Here is an 18654-nt window from a genome sequence, read left to right as displayed (position 1 = left end):
CGTGTTCAGGACTGAATAAAAAGTGGGAGGAAGATTTGAACCAGCACCTATAATCTAAATATAGATCTATAATCTTAAAGGAATAGTTCAACATTTTGGGGAATATGCTAAGTCTCTTTGTGGGAGTGAGATAAGAAGATATTGATATTTCATATCTGTGTGTTAAGTATATGGAGTCACTAACTGGTGTTGTATCTCATTGCAAGTAGCAAGCAAAACAACGTATCTCCCAAAATGTTGAAATATTCTTTTAAATCATTATTGGAGAGGGAGCTCTGTTATTTGCTCCTATTTACTTAACGTGACAAGGTTTGAGTAACGAGCTGTAATCTTTCCTGAAGTATAGAGGGCAGACTCCAGATGGAAATCTGGTGGCAAATTCTGGGTATTTTTGTTTAAATCCAGGTGTGCTATGAAATTCTGAGATTATTATTATTAAATTATGAGGCTCCTTTAACACACCTTTAATTTATCTAAATCACTGGGTCACAACATGACACCATCCACCCCCATCTGCAAACAATAATCTACACTACTGGGGGTTTCTACAGCCGGACCGTATCAGAGATATTCAGAGATATTCAGAGACATCAGTCCGTGCACTCTACACCTGATCGAGATGAGCCAGTAGACCTACTCGCTCTCGTGCTTGTGCCGTAGAACAATCATTTGCAAATCTGTTTAGATTTCTGGATTTCTCAACGGGGGGGAAATGTTCACATAAAATCTGTTTCTGCTGGTAACAAGAGAAAAACAAGCGGGGTTCATTCAGGTGCTCTGGAGCTGAGAGGGGCCCTGTTCTAGGATGTATCATGTCAGAGCAGCTGGTGAGCTGCTGTAAGGGCTCTGACCTATCCAGCAGCTGCTTGGTCAAATTTAGCTTCTTCAGTGGAAGTAATGAAAAAAAATACAATGCTATCAAAACACTAATAACAGAAATATGACAAATGTTTAATTTCCATTCTCTGCTGTGAGAGAGGGTGTACGGACGGGGAAACAGGAGAGGGTTGATGTTGTTGATGTGGTGTTCCTATTCCTAGAATTAGATTTAATTTATGTCTCCTTTATTTTAGTATATACATCATCTTAGTCATTTTTTTCTTCTAAGCCAATCAAAATAGAATTCAAGTGAGTAAGGATACTTAAAGGGTGACAACTGAATTGAATTCTGCTGCTGATCCTTCGTGTTGTTAAACAGTAAAGTCCTGCAATGTGGTGTTTTTCTGGCTCGGCCTCAGTCGTCCTTGAGTTTACTACTCTATTAGCTAAATGATGATTTCACTACAAAAAACTGTTTACAGATAGCACAGGAGGGAAATAATGACTCTACCACTCTATAATAACTCCCTTTTAAAGAAAATACATCAACTAAAAACCCCAGACGTTTCAACGCTTTCAATTTCATGTCCCAAATAATGTTCATTTGAATCCGAATATGAACTCTCTGTGATGAGTCACAGTGCAGACAGTCACAGTCTAACTACAGGCTACCAGCCCTGAGTGTGTGTGTGTGTGTGTGTGTGTGTGTGTGTGTGTGTGTGTGTGTGTGTGTGTGTGTGTGTGTGTGTGTGTTTAGACAGGCTGTGATAACAGTCAAAAGCCAATCTCTCCTGTTGAGCCAAACATTGCCTAATATGGTCTTCTTTCTCTTTCCCCTTGGCTCTGTAAATCACACACAGGAAGCCCTCTCTCCATCTACTCTGTCTGTCTGTGTCACACACACACACACACACACACACACACACACACACACACACACACACACACACACACACATGCACATGCACGCAGCAGAATGATGCCAGTGTAATGTGAAATCAATTTTTTTATAAATGAAAAGCGTCAGGGAAAACCTCACAGTGTCAGCTTTACTACTCCACTGATTGAGGAGCTAAACACCGTCAGAGGACGTCTCAGCAGAAACAGACCGAGTATACGACACATAAGAGCGGGTCTTAAAAGCAATTACCAAAAATGGCAATGTTGAACTCTCAAACACTGGAGCCTGATCAGACCAACCCCGTCTCCTAAAAAATGACGGTCCCGTACAACTGAACTGCTTTCTCAATTACGTTTAGAGGGAAACGTATTTTCTCCCGGATTACGGTCGCAGTTTTAAACAGTGTTAGACACGTGGTTAACATTGTGAGTTAAAACGAAACGCAACAAAACTACTTAGTTATGTTTAGTAAAAACATCATGGTTTGGCTAAATATAACTGTGTTTGTTATGTAAATTAACTTACATATGTAACATTGAACATTAAACGTAATATGAAAATAGCCTAAGTGAACTTTTGGTCACTTGGGTGAAAGTCCTGTTTGTTTGACTCGTCCATCCACCTCGACCCGGGAGTGCGACCCCCTACCTACGCGGTCTAAGCAACATATTTTGGATTTGTCAAAAGCAAACGTGATCTGGGAGAAAATATGCTTCCCTCGAAACGTAATTGACAATGCAGTTTCATTGTATGGGAACGTAAGAGCAGGATCGCAGCTGTATGCGGGCTGTAATGAGGGCTCTAGCGGGTGCTGTTAGGAACTTGGGGAGGCTTCCTGGGAGGAACCCAGGAGACCGGGAGTGCAAAAAGGAACCTTATGTGAGTGTTGTAAATGGCATAGGGCAATGGTTCCCAACCTGGTGGTTTGACCCCTAGTAAGAAAAATGTGAGGAGTTACAGGATGATTAAGAGAATAAGGAAAAATCTCTGGAACTCTTTGGTTTACAGTTACTGCTCACAACTCTGTGAGTACCTACAGTACAAGGTGTTGGACCTGCTGTCACTATAGGCTGCTGTTCAAACCTCAAACATATAGTGAAGTGTAAGACAATACATACTGTATATACATTTATTAAAACTTTTTCTACAGAATCACTTTTGGATGTCATGTTAACACAGCTTAATTCTACACTGATCTCATCAAGTCACTGTTGTCTTTTGAGTGTAGAAATCCAGTCCGGAGGAAATGGAAGACATCATCAGTGTCAGAGGTACTGTCAGCAGCAAAAAGAAGAACTGGACTCTTACATTAGCTGACAGACCATCATGTTCACGGTCATGGATTACCTAACTACAAAAAACACTTGTTTTTATAGAACTTTAATTAAAAGAAAATGACTAGAAAAGACTACATTGAAGGGAATTGCAGCTGCACACTGCAGGAACAAACACTATGAACAGGTTTAAATTTCTTACAATGTTCCCAAATGTTGCATGTGAAATATTGCATCGGGGTTTCGATTTAAGTTGAATCACTGAAAGGGGGACAGCCGAAGTATATAAGCAGTGAAAGGAGCTGAGGGGTCAGTTAAAGCGTTATTGCTCAAAGCATTTAAAACGTAGATAAGCTCTGTATGCAGTCAAATTGTCATTTTCTGTGTAAGAATTGAAAACAATTCAACCAACAGGAGGAGATCGACAGCGGTGAAATGTCAGTTATATTGCAAATGATGAAGAAATTGATTAATTTGAGATGAAGTTGAATTATTGGAGATAGTTGCAGTGTGTGCATTGTAAATCCAACATGTCAGTTGTGCCTATAGTGACACTGGGCCTTGATCAATCATTACAGATTCAAATTCACAACATATAAACAGCATGAGATGTCTGTGAAGAAGAAGCTTTAAAAAGTGCATGTGTAGGTGTGGATCGATACAATGGGTGTGTAAATGGACAAATGACAAATGCTAAAAACATCCTCTCTCCCCCTACGTCTCTAACCTTCCATATGCTTCTCCTCATCCTCCTCCTCTTCTGCCCTCCCCCTCCTTCTCCCATGTGAAATTGACCCTGGGAATCATGGTCTCTTGGTCCCAGAGGGGGGACTGGTGTGTGTGTGTGTGTGTGTGTGTATGTATGTAGGGGTTATGTGAAAGTCCTCGTAACCCAGTGCCCCCAAGAATCTTGACTGCTCAGTAAATAAATACATCATTTCCTCCTCTCCTCCCTCCACACACTTTCTCATGTCCATCCCAGTCCTCAGCAGGACATGGGGCTTCACTACACATACTTTATTAGCTGGATCTGGGAACAGGGACCTCAATATGACATTATTGGTACATTACCATGACCCTCCTCAAACCCTGTCAGACTCTCCAGAGAGCAGCCAAGAACCAACTTTAATGAATCATAGTCAGAGGAATTTAGGTTCCAAGCAACAGCCACGTCGTACCACGAACTACTAACAGAGACACAGTCGCTATTGAAAGTATGTACCAGTGTTTTAGAGCCATGACTTACAGGACACCCCCTTACAATAAAGAAGTTTATTCAAGTGTGCTATTAGTATACTTCTTTTAAACTTAAAAAGAGAGTATGCTTTCAGTTTACTGTTTATGTACTTATGAGAGATATACTTAAGAAAATTATACTTAAGTATACTTGGCTTATACTGAAAAGTATACAGAAAAGTATATTTGGCTAAGTACTATAAGTTCCATTAAAGAAAACTTACACTTGCAGTAAAAACTATTAAACTAGTAGTTCACTGAGGGTATGCTTTAAAGTGTACTTACTAATCTAAAGTATATAACTAACAGTTCACTTGTAGTATAGTTCATATTATAGTTGCCGTACAAAATGTAACTTGGATGTAAACTAGTTGTGTACTCAAAGTTTACTACTCTTACATTTAAAGTACACTTAAAAGTATACTTTTATAAACTAAAAAGTGGGCCAAATAAGTCCCAAGAAGTGTTGATGTAGTACACTTACAGGTATACTACTAGTACATTGATATTAGTATACTTATTACATAAAAGTATACTTGGGAATATACTTGAACTATACTTCAGTTTACTTTATAATATGAACTTGAAGTATACTTCTTTTTTATAAGAGACTATAAATCAGGAAAAAGGCATTTAGTTGTAATCGTTAAGGATATACTATATTATTATGCTATATACTATATTATGTCAATGTGGGTCCTCACAAGTATAACAAGACATGTGTGTGTGTGTGTGTGTGTGTGTGTGTGTGTGCGTGTATGTGTGCGTGTGTGTGTGTGTGTGTGTGTGTGTGTGTGTGTGTGTGTGTGTGTGGCGCTCCTACCTGGTATGTTTCTTACACACCTCCTGATGTCCTTCTCCCTCATTTGAAGACACGCAGCAGCGTCCTGAGGGAACAGACACGCGTTATGAGTACACATACTGTATATAGCATGCATGTGTGTGTATATGACTATCAGTACTGCTTATTGTACATGTTGTCCCAGATATTGATGCTGGTTTACCGTGTGACATGAGACGCTGTGTGAGATTGATGTCAGCCATACTGTAGGAGGATTCTGTTTTTTTCCATTTAAGGACAGCACCGCACCCCTCGCTGTCCTCCCCTCAATGCAAGCAGAGATTGTTTTTTACACAATCCCCCTCCCTCCCTCCAAGTGAGCTGGCCAACCTTTTTGACCTGTGACACCTTAAACCAAAGTCTACTTTCTACTACTACTGGGACCCCTTGTCACAGGTTGCATGTGTCTACTCAGGTCAACCAGAGAGGGATTTTTCCTTCTCAGATTAGTGCAAAATGTTGTTTATTCACACCAAAAAAAAACATGTTTATAACAAATTATGAAAAAATAGAGGCATTTTGTAAAACAGAAAATATTTGTTTCTACTTCCCCCTCCTGTTAATCACCTCATGACCCTGTTCGTTTTATCTTGCAACCCCCAACTTTTGTTGAGTCCCAACCACCCCCAGACTGGGAACCACTACTCTAAATAACCTCTCACTATGAATGATAGTGTGTATGTGGGTCTATATGTGTGTTAAAGTCAGTAATGTAAGTCCATTCCAGGCTGGTTCAGTTACAGTCCTGTTACATTCTCAGTAAGCTCTGTAACAGCAGAGCAGTGAGTGGGCCTCTGCAAACCACACTCTACTCTTTAAGTCACATGTACGTTGCATGCCCACACTGAGCATTCATGGACGTATACAATAGTGTTTTAGATTGTTGAATGCATTTCTCTAACCCTCCACATTACTTTTGTTTAGCACTCAATGGTCTAAAAACAACTTCCTCTCAAGGCCCCCTACACACTGTGTGAGATGGGTTTGATAAAAACTTGGGTGCAGTCTTGGTCAGATGTCAGTCTTGAGGCATGTCAGATTGTGCGATGAATGTCTACTGACTCCTGTTACTAACTGTAAAAAAACTGAGACAGGTCATTAACTCACTTCATCCATTTGGGAATACAGAAAAAAAAACAAGCTTTTCCAAAGTGGCGCGTAGCGTATATCTACACACAGATGTGGTATTAACATGTGGATGTCTATGGGCCGCTTGCAATGTTGGCATTGGCCAGCGCATCTTGGCATAACTTCATGTTGTATTGCAATTGGCTTGGAGTTGTAGCTAGAGGTCACATTGTGAGAATTTGAGGTCCAAACCTCTAATCTAGCCTCTAATCAGTGGATGTGTCTCACAGTGAGCTCATGACTGACTGCGCCTGCAGTAGACATCATTGCTGTGAAACATATGATGTTGGCGTTGTTGTAACGCTGTGCTGACCTTTTCTAATACATTCGATAAACCTTCTACTTTGACAACATACAAGCATGAATGTTCATTGTGATGGATGACCTACAGTATGTTAAGGAAGTTTCACACATTTAAAATGAAATAAAACATGGCATGTTTTGAAAAAATGATTGTCAATGATGTAATGTACATGATACATTATAGTAGAGCACTAAAACAGTAGTCTCTGTGATCATACCTTATTGTGTGTACTGCTGGGAGCTGTCATCTGCAGCATCTGGCAGGCCGCTGCTGGACTGATGAGGTTTCTTGAAGGCTTGTCATCTCCACTGGCAGGTTCAAATTCAAAGTCTATCTGCTGTAAGGCTGCATAGTGATGAGTTGAGGAGCAGGTTTGTCCACCGGCATCCTTCTAAAGCTTCAGTAGTTTCACAGTGAGACTGAAATAGGATTGCTCATCAGTGTGGGACACCCTCTGCTCTCTGTGTGTGTGTCTCTCTCTTATGAAGCAGATGGACTGCCAAGCCATGCATTCCATTGTTACCTTGTATGGTCACTGGGGGGGGCGGGCCTTACACCAGGGAATGCCCCCTCTAAACATGACTGATTGGCTGATGTCAGAGGAACCAAGAAGCCCTCAACTAGTGACCTGTAGAGTCTGTCTGGGAAAAGATGGAGGGACAAGAGGGACGGAGGGATAAACGGAGAGGAGAGGGGATTGAGAAAGGGAAAGAAAATGGGAAAGAAAGGGGGGAGGGGGGGAAGTTGGGGATGGAGGAGGAGAAGTAAAAGGAGACAGATGCTGAGAATCAAAGGGGGTGTGAATCGGGAAGGGGAGGAGGGTGCAGAGAAAGAGGAGGGAAGAAATGAGAGAGAAAAAAGAGAAGAAGGGAAGAAAGAGTGAACAGAGAAATGGAAAAAGGAGGAGTGTGTGTGTGTGTGTGCGGGGGGGGGGGTATTTTCCTCAGTGAATGAAAAAAGCGTTTGACAATTTTCATATTTCTTCTAAATTTGGGCTTTTTCTGCATCAGGCAGCTGACTGGGACTGGACAGCAAACTGAAATACCATGTGGAACGTATTACTCTGCTGAAAGAGAGAGACAGAGAGAGAGAGGGACAGACAGACAGACAGACAGACAGACAGACAGACAGACAGACAGACAGACAGACAGACAGGAGACAGAGGGAGAGAGACCAACAGACAGAGAGAGGGAGAGAGAGTGTCCTCTCGTAAATCAAGACTTTGGAGAATGGAACAAACACCAGATCAAAACCCGACACACTGAGATATGTACAAGCATTCTCAAAGTCCACAGGAACACCCCCGACAATGGATGCTGAGCTGAACTTGGGCCAATTTCCTCTTTTAATTGGGATACAAAAAAGAGCAATCAAACTCTACAACCATCTTAAAACAAGTGAGCCCAACTCCTACCATTACAAAGCCCTCCATTGCCAAGAGGAGAACAGAGAGAGGAGCCCCTTCGGCCAACTGGTCCTGAGGCTCACCTCCTCTAACAGCCCTCAAATAATCTGGCCCAACCAGCTCAATACCTAAAAACCACCAACGGGTCAAATATGCCTGTTATTAGAATGCATTAAACCTGCAGTAGGCAGTATATTTTTGGCATCATTGGGAAAAAATTCCATAATAACCTTTCAGCATATTGTAATTCAAGTGTTCTGTGAGAAAACTAGACTTCTGCACCTCCTCATGGCTCTGTTTACAGGCTTTAAAAAAATCTAACCCGTGACGGGAGACTTTGGCCAATCAAAGGTCATTTCAGAGAGAGAGCGTTCCTATTGGCTGAGCTCCGGCTGGTGGGCGGTGCTTGGTATTTCCTCAGCAGATCTCAACGTGGCTGCCGGGTCATAAAACTTTCTCATTTACAGCTAAACAGTACACTACAAGATGATTCAGAAAACATTAGAGGAGAGAAATAGGCATTACAGCAACATAGACGGCAGCTGGATGGTAGACTCCAGATCAGCTCTGACTGCTTGTTTTCCTCCGGTCTGTGAAATCCTGCAGATGCCATTAGGAGCACCGGAGGACACCGGAGGACACCGGAGGACACCGGAGGACACCGGAGGACACCGAGGACACGGAGGCTTATGATTCTTTTCAGATACCTGTCTCATGCACTACTGTCAGGATATAATGACTGTTTTTTTTAATCATATTTGCTCCATTCCTACCCACTGCAGCTTTAAAGAAAGTGCAAAAGAAAAAGAAAAATGACATTTACTATTGGACATCTACCACAAAAACTCAAAACAAACTTCAGTTGCTCTAAACAGACAGTACACAGTGGCAGACTATCTGACCGCCTGTATAGACTCAGTGACCGCAGCCTGGCCACAGAGAAGACAGGCTGTGCCAGCTCTGTCCACAGAGAGATGGTAAATGGACTTGCATTTATATAGCGCCTTTCTAGTCCTCCGACCACTCAAAGCTTTTTGCACTACATGTCAGCATTCACCCGTTCACACACACATTCATACACTGATGGCAGAGGCTGTCATGCAAGGTGCCAAGCTGTCCATCAGGATCTAATCTAAATACTCATTTACACACAGATGGCTCAGCCTTCAGGAGACATTTGGGGTTCAGTATCTTGTTCAAGGACACTTTGACGTGTGGACTGGAGGAGCCGTGGTAGGGAGAGGTGGAGACAGAGCAACATTTCCTGTGACACTGTAGCACCTATAAAGACATTAGAACAAAGTTCTTTACAAAAATTAAATGTAATCTCCAACATTTTGATACTCTCTGACCAGACTAAAATTCAACTTCTACTTGCAGAAAATAGTGTCATATATATATATATATATATATATATATATATACTGGAAAAAGAAAGTTCGGAAACTTGTGTTTGGTGGATTATTTCTCTGTTGTTACAATGCTAATGGTCATTGTATTTTACATCGTTGGAAAGCCTGTTTATTTACCTTCACAATGATGTCCAACTTGTAAGGATCAAGCATTTGCGGGATGAGCAGCACAGCTGTTTATGTGGGTAGCGCCCAAGAAAAATTTGCCAAAATGCTCCGTCAATGGTAAACAGTGTATTCTCATAAGGCTACCAGGAAGCCTGCAATGACTGCCCTTCACCGTCAGGCCCGTTTGCGCTGGTGTCAACAACACAAAAGCTATACTGTATATATAACGTTACATTGAATGATTACGGACATCCACATTGAGTACTCGAGTAACGTTACTCATGCCAACCCCTAGCTAATGGCTATTTATCTATCTTATCTAATAGAAGCCATATACCCGTTTTTGAAGAGTTTAAACAATTTTGTGACCGAATCAGTGAATGTGTTCAAGCTTTGTTCGCTCGTCTTGCATTCATGCAAGTTCAGCGTCCTCAACCTGGCAACCTGCATGAGCTTCGAATCTGGGGAGAAAGGGGCGGGGGGAGATGACCCTCTCCAATATTTTGAGTTTTGGCCTGCAGAACCCGTTTTAAACGCTGGCCGTCAGCGTTACATATTGTTCTGTTAACGGTCACACATGCGCAAATGCAGGCGAGTAACCATCGCCTGTCGAGGCGATATTTCAACGCATAGGTGATATTTCTAATTTCTCTATATTTTTTTCTGAAAGTTCACCAAAAGTTGAACTCCACCCAAATGCGAAGATGCAAATTTGCTTCACCACTGGAAGCAAGTGTTTTTTCCGCCCCTTCGCTCGCATAAAATGGAAGTGAACAGGAGGCGAACTGGTTAACCACTAGTGACCTACAGTAGTAAAACTAGACTTGAGGTGCTTTAATCCAAACTCACTTTGAGGACTTTTATTATATACAGAGGTAGGCAAAGTTGTTGGTAACGTTCCGTTAAAGAGAGAAAAACCCACAATGGTCACTGAAATAACTTGAAACTGACAAAAGTAATAATAAATAAAAATTTACTGAAAATGAACTAATGAAAATCAGATATTGTTTTTGAATTGTGGTTCAACAGAATCATTTTAAAAAACAAACTAATGAAACTGGCCAGGACAAAAATGATGGTACTCCTAGAAAAGATGTAAAATAATGTGACCATAGGGACATATTAAACTAAGGTGTGTCCTGTAATTAGCATCACAGGTATCTTCAAACTTGTAATCAGTCAGTCTGCCTATTTAAATAGTGAAAAGTAGTCACTGTGCTGTTTGGTATCATGGTGTGTACCACACTGAACATGGACCACAGAAAGCTAAGGAGAGAGTTGTCTCAGGAGATCAGAAAGAACATTATAGACCTTCATGTTAAAGGTAAAGGCTATAAGACCATCTCCAAGCAGCTTGACGTTCCTGTGACTACAGCTGCACATATTATTCAGAAGTTTAAGGTCCATGGGACTGTAGCCTACCTCCCTGGACATGGCCGCAAGAGGAAAATTGATGACATATTGAAGAGACGGATAATACGAATGGTAACCAAAGAGCCCAGAACAACTTCCAAAGAGATTAGAGGTGAACTCCAAGGTCAAGGTACATCAGTGTCAGATCGCACCATCCGTCACTGTTTGAGCCAAAGTGGACTTAATGGAAGACGACCCAGGAGGACACCAAATCATAAAAAAAGCGAGACTGGAATTTTCCAAAATGCATATTGACAAGCCACAAAGCTTCTGGGAGAATGTCCTTTGGACAGATGAGACAAAACTGGAGCTTTTTGGCAAGTCACATCAGCTCTATGTTCACAGACGCAAAAATGAAGCATCCAAAGAAAAGAACACTGTATCTAATGTGAAACATGGAGGAGGCTCGGTTATGTTATGGGGCTGCTTTGCTGCATCTGGCACAGGGTGTCTTGAATCTGTGCAGGGTGCAATGAAATCTCAAGACTATCAAGGCATTCTGGAGCGAAATGTGCTGCCCAGTGTCAGAAAGCTTGGTCTCAGTTGCAGGTCATGGGTCCTCAAACAGGATAATGACCCAAAACACAGCTAAAAACACCCAAGAATGGCTAAGAACAAAACATTGGACTATTCTGAAGTGGCCTTCTATGAGCCCTGATCTAAATCCTATTGAACATCTGTGGAAGGAGCTGAAACATGCAGTCTGGAGAAGGCACCCTTCAAACCTGAGACAGCTGGAGCAGTTTGCTCACGAGGAGTGGGCCAACATACCTGTCAACAGGTGCAGAAGTCTCATTGAGAGTTACAGAAATCACTTGATTGCAGTGATTGCCTCAAAAGGTTGTGCAACAAAATATTAAGTTAATGTTACCATAATTTTTGTCTAGGCCAGTTTCATTAGTTTGTTTTTTTAAATGATTCTGCTGAACCATAATTCAAAAACAATATCTGATTTTCATTAGTGAATTTTCAGTGAATTTTTATTTATTATTACTTTTGTCAGTTTCAAGTTATTTCAGTGACCATTGTGGGTTTTTCTCTCTTTAACGGAACGTTACCAACAACTTTGCCTACGTCTGTATGTGTTACTGTAATCAGCTTGCTAACAATTTGAAACATGATGCAGTGCCCTCTAGGGAAACTTAAAATGGAGAAAACATGATGCAGTGCTATATAAGCTGCCCTAGATGCTAGAAAATGCTAGTGCGCTTCTAGTGCCCCTTTTATTTTCTTCGCCCCTGCCCTTCAGACAGCCTGAGTCCATGGCATTCTACCTCTTTATTTATGTAATAGTCATTCTACAACCCATTAACCTATATCTTCTCTCTGTTCCTACAGTAAGATGCACACAGTGCATACACTGGAACATGCCTCTGATATAAAACATCAGGTACCTACTGTGTCCTTGCTCACTTTGAAAACCATTGTCTCTGATCCTGCTGTCACTTATCTCCCACTATCTTATTTAATGGAATATTGATACATTCCATTTGCAGTGCTATCTATTTTATGATTTAATGTATTCATTTTATTATTAATATTATTATCTTTCTAAGATGTTTAATGTATTGCATGCATGCATATTTACTGATTTTTTTTTTTATCATGTTTCCATTATCACTCATCTACTTTGTAAGCGTTAACGATCATATTCACATTTGATCTAATTCATTATAAGTCTGTTTTGCCTTTATGTGCTGCTACTATCGACTATCTCAGGACACTCGTATCAAAGTGACCAGTCAAACATTTCTGACTGTTCGTTTTATTAATGTAATGTTAAAGTCGATGTGTAACTAAGATGTGTGTGTGTGTGTGTGTGTGTGTGTGTGTGTGTGTGTGAGAGAGAGAGAGAGAGAGAGAGAGAGAGAGAGAAGGGGGGGCAGGTATGAACTCTCCTCTCTGTCTGTTCTGTCTCTTGTGTCTTAATAAGGTAATGTTTGGAGATGGTTCACTGTTTACAGCAGCCGACAAGACACTGGGTTATTAGCGATGGCAACCACGCATGGACACACACACACACACACACACACACACACACGCACGCACGCACACACACACACACACACACATACACACACACACACACACACACACACTACCCTTTACTAAATGTACAATGAGCCCACATAAGAAGTAAATCTTATTTTAGAGAGTGTGTTTGCAGTCTTTTCCCTCATATGGAGAGCCATCCTGCCCACTAAACATCTACTGATCTGCTACATGCAAAGTAAAAGACTAACACCTTTGAAAATGTGTGAGGTACGGGGAAAACAACATTTGCGGCATTATTTTTAAGGAGAAAAAAAACAATCTGTTAAATGGGGACTGTCCTGCTTCCAGCAACCTCCAGCAATGACACACACATGCACACACACGCACACACACACACACACACACACACACACACACACACACACACACACACACACACACACACACACACACACACACACACACACACACACACACACACTCAGTTATAGATAGGTAGATTTAGAATTTGGGGCCATGATTGGTTCTCAGATCTGCCCATCCTTCGCTGGACCAAAACATCCCTGGAGTTGGTTTGATTGCTCCTTAAGTTATCTCACTTTCTTCTAGCACAAGGCTCTGCCCCAATATCAATATCTCCACCACCAAGGCTGCACAGCAATAGAAAATATTAAGACGTCCACATCTGGATCCACATCTGCATCAAAATGCAAATTGTGATGGATATGAGCTCATCACTTGTCACTTTACCTTATTTACCTTTATGTACTTTACATAAAAACTATGACACCTCTGCGTGTATATTAGTTCTCTATACATCCTACATTCCTGTCTACACCTCTGTGTACATACAGTATATTACTTCTCATCATGCATATACTGTACATACTACATCCTGTTTACCTTCAGTTTTCCCATCTGAAATACTGTCTTCAACAAAATTACAAATTTACATTTATATTATTATTTCACATTTACTTATGTTTAAGCCCTATATTTTAACTGCACTATTGTATGCCTTAGATTATCATTTTGCTTTTACTTGTGTACCTTTTATATATATATATATATATACATATTTTATGAGCATTGTTGAAGGAACCCGAGACCAAAGATTATCATTGACAATGACTGCTTTGCTGGAATTGAAGTATGACAAATAAAGAACCTTGAACCTTGAACATGTAAAGCTAGGGTTGGTAATGTTCTTCAATAACATTTTTTAAATATATTTGTTGAAATTCTCTTTATATCCTGACAGCAATCAATAAATCAAACGCTCTGACAAAAAAAAAAAAAAAAAAATAAATCAGACGGACTGCCTACTCTGCCCGTGCACTCATTACGCGTCACCGGAGTCTTCACAAGCTGCTAGCTTGACAGCTGTGAGGCCGATTAACAAAAGCCATCCCAGATAGCAAATTGACTCCGCACCGGATCCGCTCCGGAGGGATGTTAGGATCCGGTACGAATTCGCAAAACGGGTCCGGATAGGAGTCCACTTGCACGGCGGGACGGATCCGTAACAGATACGGATCACGGATCCAGACCAGATCCGGCCCGGACACTGCCCGTATCCGCTCACAAATGAGCTCATCCGGCCCGGATCCGATTTGGACCCGTTCATGAAGTGGCTCATTCGGTCCGGACCCGTTCCGGATCCCTTATTAAAAATGGCTCTGGCCAAAACTAGCTACAGAAATATCAAAAATCGAGCTGACCAACATCTAGATTGCTCTATAAAAGCTTGAATACTTCTTATAACCAGTCATTCTTTATTATTAATAAATATGTTCGTTGTTTACGTTCTTCATTATAATTTTGGGGGGGGGCGGCTTTGAAGGGACGGACTGTCAGTGTTGCCGACTTAGTGACTTTCTCGCTAGGTTTAGGGACTTTTGGAGCTAGTGCTGCTACTTTCATTGGAAAAGAGTTGGCAACACCGGGCCGGGTTTTTCGGATGGATACTTTTTAAATTCTAGTCTACTTTTACTAATTTCTCAACATTACCAACCCTGGTTTAAAATGGTCAGTGAGTTATGGTCATCACATTTTGCAGGATCACTCAGATCACTAAAACTCATTTAAGTTTGGTTGTAATTACAAAGTGCGAAAAGCCAAGGCTCAACCTTACCAGTATCTGGCCCCAAAATCAACTTAGATGTCTGTGATGTTATAGTTGAAGTCAGCAGCTGTTGGTTATGTGCAGTTGACCACATGGTAATCCATTTTAATGGAAGAGGTGTTTCTTCGGTAAATAGCAGATTAACACCATCTCAAATAATGGAGGGAACAAGAAAACTGAGATTATATGTCATAATTTATTGCAAATTTAAGATGTTCAGACCTTTAATTTCAGAACAAAAAGAAGGCCTCTATGGATCCTCTGTCCTCATGTAATCAAGAAAATAGATATCTTTTAAAACTGGTCTGAAAAGCAGTCGTATTTAGGAACCATGTTCAAGCACATCGATGTTCCCGGTTTGTGCAGAAAAATATAATTTTGGAACATAATGTAGCTGTGGGTAAGAAATAGTTCAGCCAAACAGACAAGGCAGACATATGAAATGGAGGTGCAACATGCTGCGTGGTGTTCTGTAATGACCTCTGACCTCTAACTGTGCCCCTTTCCTTCTTTCCATCACATTGGCTCTTATATAAATGATTCTATAACTAATATTAAACACATTCTCAACATCAGATGAGAGCCGGTGCTGTGGAGAAACAGTGTGAGGACCTAACAGAAGCTGTTTAGTGTCACAGGAAGTCCACTGGAACAGCAGGAGGCTGTGGGCAGTTTCACTCTGTTTACACTGACTGACGGCAGCAGAGGAGGTGGATTCAACGAAAGTGTATGTGTGTGTGTGTGTGTGTGTGTGCGTGCGTGCGTGTGTGTGACACAGAGACTGCGAGTGCATCTTGCTCTACTCCACTTCAACTTGTCAAAGCAGGAAGAGCAGAGATTAGGGGAGCCAGAATTAGAAAAGTGTGTCCAGGTAGATCTACGGCTGCTTGTATCTGCTTTCTGTCAGCTCCATTCAGCATGAACAGACGTTAGGCTCAAAGCAAGTTCAAACACTTGATAACATTTCAATCAGGAAAAACATCACAAGTGAACAAGAATGCAGATGTTTCATTTGATATGAAGATGTTGGTGCTGAGCCCATCGATCATATTGATTTAAAGCTTCGTCCGTCCTGTCCGTTCGCGAGTCACACTTTAGTTTCCGGAGCAGAACTCGGAAACTATTTAACTTAGGAACGTCACATTTGGTGTGATGGTTGACAGTGTGGTGTAGTTGTGCCTTTTTGGGGGTTAGAAGTCCAGGGTATTTAAAACATTTGGGTCACCCTGGACTTGAGGAAGGTGAGCTAATAACAAGCTACATTGTGCTCAATAGACCAATTCCATTAGTTCCTAAAGGGCAAACCCTTTGGGCCTACTTTAGTAGTGGTCAAGCAGTGAGCGGGGGTATATCGTGAGCCATGCTCTCTTTTGCCTTGTTATCACTGCATTGTTCAAATTGCACAATAAATGTTCTGCTTTTTGTGCAGATACATCTTCAATTGTCTTTTTTCTTATTTGACATCAGCAGCTAAATAGCAGCCAGTCAGAGTTCCCCTCTGTTTATAATGATGATTATAAATCGAGGGGTTTATAATCAATGAGACTATAGAGACCGACAGGTAATGTAGTGTACATATCCTTGGAGCTATGGTGGTCGATCAGTGGTTGACAAGAATGTGAGCTGCTAATAGCTGATGAAATGAGAATCAGAATTCTCTTCCTGCTTGAAATGCTTTTGGGGATATGATGGACTAAGGTGGATTCTTTCTTTCGTGTGCTGGCACTGAGCACAGCTCAGAAGCCATTAGAGGTGAGTCGCTGGTGATTTCTTGGTACTTTTGAGCTCCTCTGTTGTCAAGAGAACAAGCCCAGCAGGTATTTGGGCTGTACCAAGCCTTTCTGGGGGCTTTATGCTGAATCAGATGTCATCAAATTGTCACACAACAGAAGTTATTTTCTGTCATTTTATTTTTCAATATGTGAAATAGTCTTGTTCTTTCATTATAAACATATAAACATCACGGAAGCATATCGGCATCCATGACATCTGTACAGTTTGTCAGTACACAAACAGAAAGGCTGGACTCGCATCATATCCAGTCCATTCAAACCTGCAAAAAGAATTTTCAGCTCCTTTCGAGAGTGAACATTCAACCGTTGGTTCATAATGAAGGTACACCCTGAACCTAGACAATCAGTTCTGTCCACTGTTGTAGAGCTGCCCATATACACACATGACCAATGAAACCTTTTAGAAGCCAACCAATCGGATTCCTTCCAGAAGGTAGAGGGAAAAGAACCTTTTGGGGTTTCCTTAGCAATGAAAATAAATTCTGAAAATGAAAAAAAAAAGAAGAGTTTAAGGGCAGACCCAAAAATACTTTAGAACCAGGAGTATCTCCATCGGTCATCATATATACACTTTCAACCTGGCAGTCTGATTCCACACAGACATACAGTAGAGAAGTCTCTGAGACTCTGAGAAGCACACTCCAACCACATTTAAACATTTGTGTTTTGTCAGTTTCCAACTTTGTGTATTACAGAATATATTTGGTGTTTATCGTGTTGTTCCGATTTCTCCACTTTGACAAGTTTCTGTCAGATAGTCATCAGCTGTATCTCAGAGATACATACTGTATGAATGCATGTATGTATGACACCGACCCATCCTTCTTTTACAATCCCCCTAGGGCAGGGGTCAGCAACCGTTACTATCTAAAGAGCCATTTTAGGAAAAGAAAAAAAAGAAAAAAAAGAAAAGAAAAAAAAAAAAAAATTGGTCTGGAGCCGCAAAACATTTGAGTCATAATATTACGAGAATAACGTCCTAACTTAGCGAGAAAAAAGTCGTAATATTATGAGAATAAAGTAATAACTTTACGTGAAAAAAGATAAACACGTAAAATTACTACTTTATAATATGACTTTATTTTCATAATACTACGACTTTTTTCCCGTAAACGTCTGACTTTATTCTGGTAATATTATGACTTCATTCTTGAAATCTCAGATTATTTTTTTTTTCTTCAATGTGGCCCTAATACTCCGTCGTACCATAGACCTATAACAATGATAAATAAAAATGAAAATTTAAACAAAAAAAGTTATTAATTTCCATTTTTATAAATCCACAGGGAGTCACTGGAGAGGAGCTAAAGAGCCGCATGTGGCTCCGGAGCTGCAGGTTGCTGACCCCTACCCTGGGGAGATGGGAATAAGAAAAATGAGAATAAATTCACAACTCTGAGAACAAAGTCAGAAGTCTGAGGAAATAAGCTCCAAATATCAACAAAGTCAGAATTCTGCATTTATTCTCAGAATTCAAACTTTTTTTTTTAAACTTGCCATGGATCAAACATAACAAAACACAAGAGTCACACATTATCTGCTTGACCAGCAAACCAGGAAGATATGTTCAGTAGGCAACATCATACACACACACTGTACTTGTACTATGAAACATCCCGCCTGTGACGGCTGAAATTCAACACAGCGCTTTAACACAACTCTGGTTTCCTGTGGTCACCCCGTTTATGTTAAGCGTGCACATCACATTCAGTACATCCGTTTATGCAAATGAACTCACAGTTGTATATTTCTCTTTAACACATACGGACCTGACAATTTATGATGATGCTGATGACGATAGAGAGCAGCTAAACGTGGGTTCAGATGTGTTCATTCTTAGATTTTGGGAAATGTCTCACAAGGGATGAACTATCTATATTATCAGAACTGATCGACTGCA

At 40.8% G+C, this 18654-nt stretch overlaps 1 long non-coding RNA gene across 1 annotated transcript in view; it reads right to left on the bottom strand.

The window, feature by feature from the left end:
- Positions 1–6986, bottom strand: part of LOC141774939 (uncharacterized) — a 10098-nt gene extending 3112 nt beyond the window's left edge. The window contains exons 1-2 of the long non-coding RNA XR_012595523.1: positions 6721–6986; positions 5054–5117 (exon numbers count right to left, since the gene is read on the bottom strand). This is a non-coding gene — a long non-coding RNA (uncharacterized LOC141774939). The remainder of the gene's footprint in view (positions 1–5053; positions 5118–6720) is intronic.
- Between the last annotated feature and the right edge of the window lie 11668 nt (positions 6987–18654).

The sequence above is a fragment of the Sebastes fasciatus genome, chromosome 10, assembly GCF_043250625.1.
Source record: "Sebastes fasciatus isolate fSebFas1 chromosome 10, fSebFas1.pri, whole genome shotgun sequence".
NCBI classification, from domain to species: Eukaryota; Metazoa; Chordata; class Actinopteri; order Perciformes; family Sebastidae; genus Sebastes; species Sebastes fasciatus.
Note: the sequence above shows the minus strand (reverse complement) of the source record. Positions and strands in the feature narration are given on the sequence as shown.